This window comes from Cnephaeus nilssonii (assembly GCF_951640355.1).
Source record: "Cnephaeus nilssonii genome assembly, chromosome: 7".
NCBI lineage: Eukaryota > Metazoa > Chordata > Mammalia > Chiroptera > Vespertilionidae > Cnephaeus > Cnephaeus nilssonii.
Window position 1 is genome coordinate 35,194,729 of NC_137078.1, and position 14,321 is coordinate 35,209,049.

Below are 14,321 nucleotides of genomic sequence, written 5' to 3' on the forward strand. Positions count from 1 at the left end.
GTCTTGCCTGGCAGGTAGAGATTTAGCCCCGATAGCGAACCAGATGTCACACTTGCTCTTCTAAGACATTTGCTTTTATCTCCAGCAGTTCCTGATGGAATAGATACAAAGAAAAGACAAGAGCCTTGTTGAAGCAGGGAGCAGCGTGTTTGCATCCTGACACCGGAGAGGATCTGATCACCGGAGCCCTTCCAATCTAGGTCTTAACAGCTTTCGAAAATCAAACAGAACCAAACAATGTGAAACCAGAGCACAGAGGCGCCATCGCACGTTCTGCATTCCGTTGGCGTAAGGAGACAAAGTGTGTCCACGATAGGAAATCCACCTGCAACGAGAGGGGCTTTGGCTCTTCTAGAAGAAAACTAGGCCTCCCACACGTGGCTAGTTTTTTTTTGTGTGTGTGTGGGTTTTTTTGTTTTGTTTTTTATAGAAAACAACCAGTCACTTGACCATGTTTCATTGTAGCCAAGAGCCCAGAAACTCCTCTGAGGCTTGTCTTAGCCGGAGCGGCGGCCTCCTCCCCTCCAGCCCTGGGCCTCTTCTGAACCTTCCTTCCCTCCTTCTCCCCACGCACAGCACTGCTCAGACTTTCTGAGTCAGCAAACGTAAGTGATCAGACTCATTGGTAAGTCCTGCAACCCCACTGCAAATAGTGTAAGAAAAAACGGCACAGTCCTCAGAACCCCAACGGCTCTGACCCAAGCACCTCTCTCCAGACTTCTGTCAGCTCCCAGGAATCCGCTCCCAAGCCCTGGTCCCAGTGTCTCTTCGCTCATAATCCCAAAGCCTGCTGCTCCCGCGTGGCTCTCATGTCCATCCTGCTCCAGGCAGCTCTGCCCAGGTAGGAGGGTCTCATCCTGGAGTCCGTGCAGGGCTGGTAGCATGGGCCACGGGCTGGCCAGGTGCTCAGGAGGAATCTGCCAGGCTACATGACTTGGCTTTGATTGGCGGCTGCAGCGGGGGCGGGGGAGGTGCTGTGGAGAGTGACTCCGGGAGAAAGGCATGATTTATGAGGAAATAGGAGATTGCATGTTGAACCGAGAGGCTGTAGTGGGGAGGGGCTGTGTTAGTGTCCTATTACTGAGATAACAAATTACTGCAAACTTAGTGGCTTAAAACAACACAAATATTTTGTTGTCTTACTGTTCTGTCGTTAAGAAATCTGATGGGTCTCACTGGGCTGAGGTTAAGGAATCAGCAGGGCCTTTCTGGGGAGAATCTGTTCCTTGGCCTGTTGAGGCTGCCAGGGTGTTCTTGACTGTAGCACCTTCCTCCATGTCCAAAGCCAGTGATACCGCCCTTCTCAATCCCTCTGCTGTCGTCACAACTCACACTGACCACTAGGGAAGGTTTCTCCACTTTATTTTGGTAATCCTCACTTGAGGATTTTTCCCCACTGATTTTTTAGAGGGAGTGGAAGGGAGGGAGGAGGGGAGAGAAACACCCATGCAAGAGAGTCACATCGATTGGTTGCCTCGCACTCCCCCTCCTCCACCTCCCCCCCCCCCCCGCCCCACAACTGGACCAGGGAGTGAACCTGCAACCCAGGTATATGCCCTTGAACCTGCAACCCAGGTAATACACCCTTGACGGGGAATGGAATCCGAGACCGGTCCACAGGGCAACACTCTAACCATTGAGCCACACCAGCGAGGGCAGAGAGGCTCTCCACTTTATAGGACATGCAATTACATTGGGCCCAGCGAGATAATTCAGGATAATTTCCCCATCTCATGGATCCTAACTTTAATCATATCTGCACAGTTCCTTGTAATGGGTTGAATTGTGTTCCTTCCGCCCCAAATTCATATGTCAAAGTCCTAAACATAGACATCTTTGGGAGGGCCATTATTCTCCTTACCACAGGTTTGACCAGTGAATCCCAGTCAATTGCTATTTGTTTGACTTTGCCTTGGGACTGTGCCCCACGGCTCGTATACTGTAAGTGAAGTAATGGACTGGACCACAGGCTTGTTGCTCACAAACACCCCGAAAGCAAGAGGGCAGACTCAAAACAATCTGTCTTTGCGCGGGAAACATGGTCCAGCTTTCAAAGCTCCACATATTCGAGAATCTATTCCAGTGTTTCTCAAAGTATGGTCCCTGAGCACCAGAGTTAGCATTCTGGGATGCTTATGGAAACTCCCAGTCTTACTGAGTCAGTCTTTCAACAAGGACCTTTAATAAGTTTTATGCACGCATGGCTGGGGGCTCCTGATCCAGAGTCGCTGGACTCTTCCCCTGTCTCACGTGCCCTTCTCCTCGTCCACTTCTCTCGAGGCATTGTTCATACATGGTACCTATAAGCCAAATAAATTGCTCCCCTATCTCTATTCCCCTGGCACTTTATGCAGCCCCTCAGACTACAGCTTTGTTTTACAGATGTTTGCTGTGGATCTGCTGGATTATGTTCCATTCGTCTTTTCCCCTGAGTGACTATACAATTTCTCCATTTCCACACTGGGAGATGTGTAACTGACCATGTTTCCCGCTCCCTAAGGCACTAGAGTCAAATTCACAGCTCAAGTATCACAATTGGAAAGGCCGCCATTGGCTGTGTATCCATGTCCTCTTTCCCCCCTGGACGCTACCTGTTTTAATTTATGTCCTCCTTGCTGCAGAATATTAAAAACCTATATCTGACCATTTTATTTTATATGTTTCTGCTACAAGCTGCCTCAGATCCTTTCTGGAACAAGGTGAGAGAGATAAATTATTCATCTCAGTATTCCTTCCACCCAGGACAGTGTCTGGCAGGTAGAAAATACTCAGTAACCGTTTCCTAAATTTAATCAAAGAAAGAAAGTTATGTGGGTTCTGTGACAGCTATTTTACTTGTCGCTTAGAAGACTTTTGGTTACGTCTGATTTTGATCACAGTGTTCAAGAGCTAAAACTTCTAGAAGAATGCATGATGGGTAAGTGCCTGTTCTTATACAAAATTCACTTGATTTCAGCAACCTAATCATCTTTATTCTTCTCCTCGATCCATGGACAAGCCATCTTAGGGACACAGGCTACTCATGAACTCTGTAATCTGTGATCAATCTTAAAAGATGGTGAACAGGTAGATTTCTGCTGGGAATTGAGAAGGGGAACAGGGTGAGCAGGGAGAGCAGTGTTAAATCTGACTGTGCCAGGACGGAGCCCAGGAGGAACACAGGGTCTGAGGAAGGGACGTGAAAGCGCAGGGGTGGATGCCAGACTCTGTCTCCTGAAGACGCACCACTGTGATGGCACCACGTGCTGTTGGAGAGATGTGTGTTCAAGCACATGGTTAAAGATGTCAACATCAAATCGCTGCAAAATAAAATACAAAAACTTAAGAGAAAATCTAGAGAAAGGAAAAAAATCACTTTTTATACTCATTTTTCTTCAATTTACATCTCATATTTCTTCAAGAAAAACCATCTTTTCTATCTTTGTGTATTACATCTGAAGAAATAACAGCAGCACCCAAGTCTCTTTAAATTGGAGATTTTTTCCTAGGAAACACATGAGCAAGTGTAGTCTTGACTTTCAGTTGTCACCTCAACTTTCTAAACAAGTCCCTCACACTATTTTGAAAGCATCATTCAATTGAAATTTTTTTCCTTTGCAGAAAAATAAAAGGATGCTAACCTACCAGTTGTTACACGTAACCAACTACATGTAAAGCCACATGCCTAATTTAAATTTGTTTCCAACATCTTTGTTTCAATCAAAAACATCAATACAGTATGTTTTCCCCATGAAAACCTGGAGAATATGAGATAATTCTTCGAACAACATAAAAAAAGGGTGTTGATGTTAAATAGATTAAGATGGAAAGTTTGTAGGAATGAGTTTGGTCACATTGTTACCTTGTGATATATGATGTGACAAAAATCCTGGTCTGTTATAATAAAATATGGCTCTTTTCCAAAAAAATGAAATTAATAGAGGAACTGATATCATAGTTTGGAATATCTGGAATGTTTATGTTGTCCTGGGTCAGTGAGCTCAGGACTGGCTGAGAGTTTGGTCTGGGCCTCAAAGGGTTAAGTGTTAATGGCAGGACAGTCACCAATCAGCTGAGGCCTGGAGGCCTGGTTAAGCAGTGATCTGAGGATCAACTGGCAGACTATGTGAGAATGAGACCGGGGTCAGAGGTTATGTGCCAGCCGCTCTGTGAGGGAGGCCACCTGGTCAGCGGCAGCTGAGCTGAGAGTCAGGCGAGTCTCTAATCTGTCATCCCCAGTCCTAGCCCATGGACCCATACACTCTGACTTGTAGGCCGTGCCTGCCCACATCTGAACCCATGATCACACATATATACAGGCAAGCAGTGCATTCAACGGGACCCAGTGCAGGGTATGAGATTAGCCTGGCTGCTCTAAGCCTGAGTGAGGGTGGAGGCAGCCTGGAATCTCCCTGTGCTCCCTATGCTGTCTCAGCTTTCTTTGAACCTGTCTGCAATCCCCCAAGTCTCATAACTGCTTCTGTTCCCTCTATAACACTCTGGTGTCCCTTCTGGGACCTCACCTCCTTTAATGGAAATCCTGACACCTTGTCAGAGGTTGGCCAGCCCCAACCCAGAGCCTGCAAGCTGACTTGTTGAAAAACAGACACACCATCTCCCGCCCGGCATTCCTACTAGGGGCCTGTGTGGTTCATCCTCTCTCCAGCCCTAGTGCCTAATAACTTCCTTTCCATGCTGCCTTAAGCCTCGCAACTACTCCTGTTGTGATGTCAAAGTCATCTACACTAATAAAAGAGAAAAATGCTAATTGACCGTACCTTCGCTACACCCACAGCCAATCAGAGCGAGTATGCAAATTAACCCAACAAAGATGGCGGTTAATTTGCATACGCTGAGAGAGGGAGGAGTGAAGACTGAAGACAGCATAGAAGGAAGAGGGAGGGAAAGCGGAAAGCAAGGCGGCTGCCAGAGGGAAAGCACGGGCGGGGTGGGCGGCAGCAGCGGAGGGGCGCACAGCAGCAGTGGCGGCGTGCGGCGGCAGGTGGGGCGGGGTGGGGTGGGCGGCCCCGGAGGCCACTTGCAGGAATCTTCCTGCAAACAGGCCCCTAGTAATAAATAATACAAGCTACCATGTCTTAAACTTTTTCCATGTGCCAGGCAGTGTGCTCAGAACTTTATATACATTATCTTGGTTCATCCTCACAACAACAGGATGAGGTAGGTACACTGTATTAATTTTACAGCTAAATAAACTAAGGCTCAACGAAGTTCAGTAGCTTGCTCAAGAGAACAAAAGTCCTAAGTGAGAGAGCCACGACTGAAATCCGGGACTGAAAAAGGCCAGGATCACAGTTTCTGCCTCTTTATCCCTTACAATGAATTAGAAACAGCGAGACCATAGACGCAGTCTGGAATCTGCACGCTGTTTCATTGAAATTGTTGTAGATGTCCATGTACCACTCCAAGGACCTGCAGCCCTACCTCTTCCTCCAGCCACCGAAGAAGCGACAAGTTCTGTGCGGGCTTTAATCAGCTTCACGCACCAGCAGCCTGGCAGTGCCTGGCTTCAGCCCGCACCTCATCCTCTCACTTTCTGCGTTATGGCTTCTCTGCTATTAAGCCATGGGACAGCATGGCACAGCATTCCCACATGGACAGCCCAAAGGGCAGAAGACTTAACACCTAGGCCACTCTTGACTAGGGGCAGATAAGCACTGATAAATAAATGTTCCCTGCTTCATCCCCCATGGATGTTCTGAAATACATTTCATATGGATCCTTAGGAAGTTCCTCAGGGTCAAACCCTAGATGCCCATCGATTCAACAACACATCCTTACCCTGGTTTTCCTTAGTCTCTGTTGCTTTTCCATCACTCCTGCCCCGTGGGACCACATTCCCAAGACAAACTACTTCTGTCTCAAGCACTGCTTTTAGGGGAACCCAGATAGGTGGACAGAGAAGTGCTCATTTCTCAAGAAAGCCAGTCCATTCATTCACATATTACTCTCTGCTACTGACCACAGTGATTTTTCTCTCAATTGCTGTTCATTTGTTTTCATCCTGGGGGCATGATGGGATCCCGAATCTCCTTCCTTTTCAGAAGTCACTACTGACTGAATTGTCCTGAAGAGATTAGGAGGAAGATCTGACCATGGCAGAGCTCAGCCAACATCCCTGAGCCAAAGCCATAGTAAGGCGGGGCGGGGGGGTTCCCATAAGGCAGATGAAGAATGTGAATGTAGACAGAAGATAAAAGCCTTTCCTGCTACAATGATAAAGTCATTATTCTGGGAAGAAGATTCTCTCAGAACCAACATACAAAGATCATACAATTGCAGGCATCTAGGTTGGGGCTGCAAGTCTACCTATCTCTCCTACCCACCGGGCTTCTCCCTGTAGCGGTCAAGGTTCAGACTCCTTGTTTCCTTAGTCCATTGTCCTTTTAATCAGTGTTGCCTCTTCTCCCCACATACATTCACAATGGGGAGGCCAGTGCCATCACTGTCAGCCGGAAGATGTGCCAAGGGAAACCAGAAAGATGAAATAAGTAAAGAGAGTCCCCCTTGCAGCCACACGCAGCCTCTCATCCCAGCAGCAGAGGCATGTGGGGGGCATCCCTGAGTGCCCTGCTTGAATTCCTTCCATCTGCTTGAGCACAGGCAAAACTGAGGAGTGTGCCTGCCTCGTTTCCAGCCCTGAAATAAAATTTATTCATTTTCCCAGATGTTTATTTAGAGCTGATTTTATATGGAGACTTTCTGCTAAGATAAGCTTTAACCTTTCAATTATTTTCATTCTGGTGACCCTTATTTGCTTTTAGATGCAATGATTTATTCTCATATTCTGAGAAACCTCAACTTTAATAAAAGCATGGTACCTATAATAAATCACACAGAGAAATGGCACTTTGTTTTACTAAACCTAGTAACAATATAATACAAGGGTGAGGAATCGTTTTTCTGCCAAGGGCCTTTTGGATATTTATAACATCATTTACGGGCCATACAAAATTATCAACTTAAAAATCAGCCTGCTGTATTTGGTCAAACATTTAATTAACTCACCCCTAATGCCTTGTCAGGGCCAGACCAAATTATTTCATGGGCCTTATATGGCTCACAGGCCAGACACTTCCCACCCCTGATAACAATTGCCTACAAATAACCTAAACCGCTATAGCAATAATCTCAATAGCCATTACCCTGTAGGCTGTGTCCCAGGGCTGTAGACCTCTAGGGCATATGGAGCTATTACAAGAGATTAAATATATTTGATGCTCTCTCTCTTTTGTATGTCAAGCATAATTTGTGGTCTAAATACCTATAGCACACATATGTATGACTTTTTCAAAGTGTTTGTACATGCTGCTGTGATAAAATGCAAACCCATAGATTTACTTTATCTCAACAAATATAGTGGTGAGGCTAGATAGTTTTCAAAAAATATTTTTAATTTTAAATTGAGGTCCCAGTTTCCCAAAATATCAGGGTAACCAATGTCATGGAAAGAAGTCTTAAGATAGGAGTCAGTAAAGACTCAGGCCCATCTTCTAGCTCAATCATTGATCAAAATTTTAAAAATGTGTTGTCTCCCAAAGATTTTGATTCAAAAGTCATAGATAGATCCAGATTCTATATTTAAAATAGCTACTTCTGGTATAAAACTACCTTTGAAATGATCTACAAACTAATAAATGTGGGTTAAATTCTTTTGAAGTTGTACACTGCTATGAAAATAGAAAATGTTATTACTAATAAGTAATAAGAAAATTACTAAAGTAATAAGTAAAAATCTCATGAAACTGCCCTCGCTGGTTTGGCTCAGTGGATAGAGTATCAGCCTGTGGACTGAAGGGTCCTGGGTTTGATTCCAGTCAAGGGCACATGCCTGGGTTGCGGGCTCAATCCCTAGTAGGGGGCGTGGAGGAGGCAGCCGATCAATAATTATCTCTCATCATTGATGTTTCTCTCTCTCTCCCTCTCCCGTCTTCACTGAAATCAATAAAAATAGATTAAATAAATAAATATCTCATGAAACTAATATTTAAGGGCTTGTTTTCCAGCAAAAGACCCTGTAGGATCCTGACCAGTAGGATGCATCTGAGATAAGTATTTCAGCACACCAGTCCCATGTTCTTTGTCCATGGGTGTAGAAAGCAGGGGAAAAAATGGCTATGTTTGAATCAAGCAAAAGAAACAGGAATAGAACTACACCAAAGCATATCATAATCAAATTTCTATAAACCAGTGATAAAGAGACAATATTAAAAGTAGCCAGAGATGTAGAGTGGGAAGGGGGAGGGGATAGAAAAACAAACTAGATATAAATGAACAAAAATAAGAATTATTGCAGACTTCTCATCAGAAGCAATGCAAGCCAGAAGACAATGAAGCAACAATTTAATGTTCTAAAACAAAAAAACTATCAACCTAGTACTTTATTTTTTATTTCAAGAAAAATGATTTTAAATATATAATGTTACATGCAATAAATATTAATATTTTAAGAAAAACTATCTTAAATATACTAATACATGCAATAACCTAGTACTTTATACACAGAAAGAATATCTTTCAAAAATGAAGGGGGGGGGGACTTTTTTTCAGATAAATGAAGCTACTAGAACTAATTAAGTGAGTTTAGCATGGTTGTAGGAAACAAAGACACATAAATCAATTACTTTTCTCTATATTAGCAAAAAGCTATCAAAAATTGAAATAAACAAAACAATATTATTTAGAATGCCATCAAAAGGATGAAATAGTTAGAAATAAATGTAACATACTACATGCAAGATGAAGTCAATAAAAACTATAGATTATTGTTGAGTTAAATTAAAAAACACCTAAATAAATGGAGAAATATACTATATCAATGGATTAATAGATATTATACATCCTTCCCAAATTTTAATCTATAAATTTAATGCAAATCTCATTCAAAGTACCATTATCTTCTTTTGTAGAAAGTGGCAAACTGATTCTTAAACTCATGGAATGGAAAGATAAGTCATAGGCTGAGAGAAGTATTTGAAAAACATATGTCCAACAAAGAAATATCTATTTTACATAACGAACTTTCACAGTAGTATCTTAGTTTCTTTGAACTGCCGTAACAAAATACCATAAATTAGGTGGCTTAAATAACAGGAATTTATTTCCTCGAATTTAGAGGCTGGAAGTCAAAGACCCAAGTGCAAGCACAGTTGGGTTTTGGTGAGGGTGCTTATCCTGCCTTGCAGATGGTAGTCTCACTGTTTTCACATGACAGAGAGATGCTAAGCTTCCTGGTGTATCTCTTTATAAGGGCACTAATTCCATCATGAGGGCCCCACTTCAATGACCTCTTCTAAACCTAATTACCTTCCAAAGGCCCATATCCAAAAACCATCACATTGGGGGTTAAGGTTTCAACATATGAATTTGGGGGTGGGGGGCACCATTCAGTCCATATCAAATAGGAAGACAACCCAATTAAAAATGAGGAAAAGATTTGAACAGTCGCTCCAGCAATAAGATTCAGAGATGGCAAATGAGGACCTGAGAGATGTTCTGCATCATATTAAGACTAACACAAGACACAACTATATACTCACTACAATGGCTATAATTTAAAAAAAAAAAAAAATAAGACAATACCAAGTATTTGGAAGATGTGGAGAAACTGGAACCCTCATACATTACTGGTAGAAATGTAAAATGACACAGCCAATTTGGAAAACAGTTTGACAATTTCTCAAAACGTTAAGCATCAACTTACCATATGGACCAGCAGTTTCACTTCTAGATATTTACCAAAGAGAAATGAAAGCATATGCCCACCCAAAGGCTTGTGCATGAATGTTCCGAGCAGCATTATTCATATTAGCCAAAAAAATAGAAACAACCAAATGTTCATAAACATGTGAATGGATAAACAAATTGTGGCATATTCATATATTTAAATACTACTTAGCAGTAACTGGGAGCCAGCTACTGATAAATGCAAAAATACGAGTGAAATGTCAAAAGCATTATGTTAAGTGAAAGAAATCAGACATAACAGACAAGATATGAATAATCCTAATTAAATGAAATTGTCAAAAGGGACATTCGGATAGAAAGCTGTTGCCAGGGGGGTGTTGACAGGCTTTTCTGGGATGATGACACTCTTCTATACCATGATTGTGGTAATTACATGACTATATACATTTGTGAGACATTATCAAATTACACAGTTAAATTAGTAAGTTTTATTATATGTAAATTATACATCAGTACATTTAATAAAGGAGGAGAAGGACGGGGAGGAGCAGGAACACCATCACCGCCACTACCACCACCAAGGAGGAGAGTTACCCTTGAGTTCAAGACTTTCTATAAATGAATAGAAATCAAGACAGTGTGGTATTATTGAAAAGACAGACCTAGAGATCAATGAAACAGATTGTCTGGCTACTAGAAACTCATTCCCACAGGGCCTATGGAAGGTGGTGATACATGTTATGGACTACTGAGGACTGTGCTCATTTATTTTCTCTTTTTAAAATGGGGATTAGAAGACCTAACCATCATACCACCAACAAAAACAAAGGTCAACACAATCTTCTTGACTAGAAGGATGGACAGATGATAGTGACTATCTAGTTTACTACCTAGGAATCCTGCATATCCACAACTGTTAGGGTATAGGTATATGATGTCTAGGACCTCTCTGAGAATGGAAGTCAATTCACAGGAATTCAGAGCTAAGAATATGAGGGAGGAATAGAGTCTCTTCTGTCATATTGGTCATATTGGGCTCCTAGATCTAGCTATACCTGAAACTATCTGCTTGGTCTTCCTGATTATTTGAACTAATAAATTCCCTTTCTTTCTAAACAGGTTTGAGTTGGGCTCCTTGTAACAGAGAGTCTGAATAATGTCTGTATACTAGAGAAACACTGACTTATGCACATACTTAAGTGGGTGCACCCAGGCAGATCTTTTAAAAGCTCTTTCTCATCTCTTCAGTAGAAGTAATTGTATTGGAACAATCGTTTCTGAGAAGAGTTGACAAAAGTGAGGCACCACAGTGACCTCAATAGGTGATGAGGGAGAGGCACAGCAAGGGACCCCAGCCTCTGCCTCAATTAAACCAGAAGTAACCCCTCCTTTTTTTTTTTTTTTTTACTGATAAATCTTTATTGTTCAGATTATTACAGTTGTTTCTCGTTTTTCCCCCCATAGCTCCCCTCCACCCGGTTCCCACCTCACCCTCTGCCCTTACTGCCCCCCTACTGTCGTCATCCATAGGTGTACAATTTTAGTCCAGTCTCTTCCCACACCCCCCACACCTCTTTCCCCTGAGAATTGTCAGTCCACTCCCTTTCTATGCCCCTGATCCAGTTTATTCTGTTCATCAGACTTTTTATTCACTTGATTTTTAGATTCACTTGTTGATAGATATGTATTTGTTGTCACTTTGTTGTTCATAGTTTTTGTCTTTACCTTTTTCTTCTTCTTCCTCTTAAAGAATACCTTCAGCATTTCATATAATACTGGTTTGGTGATGATGAATTCCTTTAGCTTTTTCTTATCTGTGAAGCTCTTTATCTGACCTTCAATTCTGAATGATAGCTTTGCTGGGTAGAATAATCTTGGTTGTAGGTTCTTGATATTCATCACTTTGAATATTTCTTGCCACTCCCGTCTGGCCTGCATAGTTTCTGTTGAGAAATCAGCTGACAGTCATATGGGTACTCCCTTGTAGGTAACTAACTGTTTTTCTCTTGCTGCTTTTAATATTCTCTCTTTGTCTTTTGCCCTTGGCATTTTAATTATGATGTGTCTTGGTGTGGTCCTCTTTGCATTCCTTTTGTTTGGGGTTCTCTGAGCTTCCTGGACTTGTAAGTCTATTTCTTTCACCCAGTGGGGGAAGTTTTCTGTCATTATTTCTTCAAATAGTTTTTCAACATCTTGCTTTCTCTCTTCTTCTGGCACCCCCATAATTTGGATGTTGGTATGCTTGAAGTTGTCCCAGAGGCTCCTTACACTATCTTCATATTTTTGGATTCTTTTTTCTTTTTTCTTTTCCGGTTGGGTGTTTTTTGCTTCTTTGTATTTCAAATCTTTGACTTGATTCTTGTGATCCTCTAGTCTGCCGTTGGAGCTCTGTATATTATTTTTTATTTCAGTCAGTGTATGCTTAATTTCAAGTTGGTCCTTTTCATAACCTCGAGGGTCTCACTAAATTTATCGGAAGTTTCTAGAAAATTCTTGAGTAACCTTATAACCATGGTTTTGAACTCTATATCCAGTAGTTTGCTTTTCTCCATTTCTTTAATTTGTGATCTGTTTCTTTGTCTCTGCATTTTGGCTGCTTCCCTGTGTTGATAGAGTGGCTTTGTGTGCTAGGTGTCCTATAGGGCCCAGTGGCTCAGCCTCCCTAATTACCTGAGGTGGACACTCTTGGTGCACCCCTTTGTGGGCTGTGTGTACAGTCTTATTGTAGTTAAGCCTTGATTGTTGTTGGTATCACTGGGAGGAATTGACCTCCAGGCCAATTGGCTGTGATCAGTTGTGTCTATGATGGGAGAACACCCTTATGGGGCAAGACTTGCTTCAGTGGGGCTTTGGCACTCACTGAGTCTGCCCCCTGAGTGTGTCTCTTATGGATCTGAAGAGTTGTAGTCTGGATGGTCTCTCTCTGACCACTGGGTACATTGGCTCTTGGATCTCCAAGAGCCCACAGCAGGAGCTACAGAGAGATCTGCAGATTCCTTTTCTTTGTTTGGGGTTTGAAGGTGCCCAGATGAGGCCCAGCTGTGAAGCAATGCAAGCTGCTGTCGAGCCTTGGGTCTTTTTTTGGAGGCTCTGGGGCTCTTTGACCCAGCTGCAGTACATTAGGTTTCAGATTGGAAAGGGCCAGGCCATTCATATGCAAAAGCCTCTGTGCACAAATTGGGTGGGGCGGGGGGTCTCAGGGAATCACCAGGGTGGAGCAAACAGCAGTGGCTGAATGTCAGCCCTGCCTGGAAGAGTCCTGTGTCTCTGTGTCCCACGGCACCATGCAGGAACAATGATCGCTGCAAGCACGTCTGAGAGAAAGCCACCCTCAAGTTCTGCCCGATGCCAGACAGTCCAGTTTCTCCCCATATGAGTCTGGGTTCCCAGAGTCCCGCCCAGAACTAGAGTTCAGAGCAGTCAGGAGCTTGTGTCTCCCTCCCGATTGAAAAAGCCAACAGCGTACTCAGTTTCCAGCCCTTTCTGCACACACACGTCTCTGTACCTCTGCACTTCACTTCTGCACCTCCGCTCCTCCTCCGAGTCTCAGTGTGCTTTTCTCTTTCCTTCTAGTTGTAGAATTTCCACTCAGCCAGCCTTCCCGTGGTTCTGGATGATACCCGTTTTGTCTTTTAGTTGTAGTTTTGAAGTGGTTGTGCGAGGCAGCAAGTTCAGGTGTTTACCTATGCTGCCATCTTGGTTTCTCCTCCCCTCCTTTTAAAAATCTGTTTTAGACATTAGAATTACACATAGAGTTTGATTTGGGGGGAAAAAATCCTTTATTAAAAAAACAAAAACAAACACACACACACACACACACACACACACAAAAAAAAAAAAAAAAAAACACCTTTGTGATCTCTTCTGGGTCCAAAACTTGTAATATTCTCTGTTGATTTGTGAGAAGCAGTGTAGCATTGGGCATTGTATTACAGCACATCAGACTGCCTGGTGTCTGAATCCAGCTCCACTTTTTATTAATAGTGTAACTTTGGGCAAGTTTCTTTGTTGCTTGGTTTCTTCACCAGTAAAATAAGAGAATGATAGTATCTACTTCAATAGGTAGTTATGAGGATTAATTGATAATGTATGTGAAACCCTTCCAACAGTGCCTGACACCTGGTACATGCTCAACAACTGCTAGTTATAGTGAGATTGATGATGATGATGATGATGCTGATGCTGATGCTGATGATGACGATGATGATGATAGGTCTATAAGATCTCAGTGAATCTGGTTTGCCTTTGTGAATTTCCCCAAGGAGTGAGCTGGAAAAAAAAATAGCAACCTAAATCAGGTCACCACCTTGTTCCCTGTAATTGTGTCAATAGTTTAGGGGTAGTGAAAACTTTGATCCCTGTTCTTTGTTTTCTGAATATAATTATCTTTTCAACTAATGACTATCCCAAATTTTTTGTGTGTGGTTTATATTAATAGTACATATGCAGTGATTAACATTTGAAAAATTAATTTAAAAAATAAAATATGAAAGCACTGGTAATCTTACTACCAAAATATAAATGCTATTAACATTTTGATTCTTGCATATTTCAACTTAGAGTGGACTTTCTGGACTTTCTTTTACACCATTTAAAAAGAATATATAAACACACACACAAAACTTTATCTGTGTATA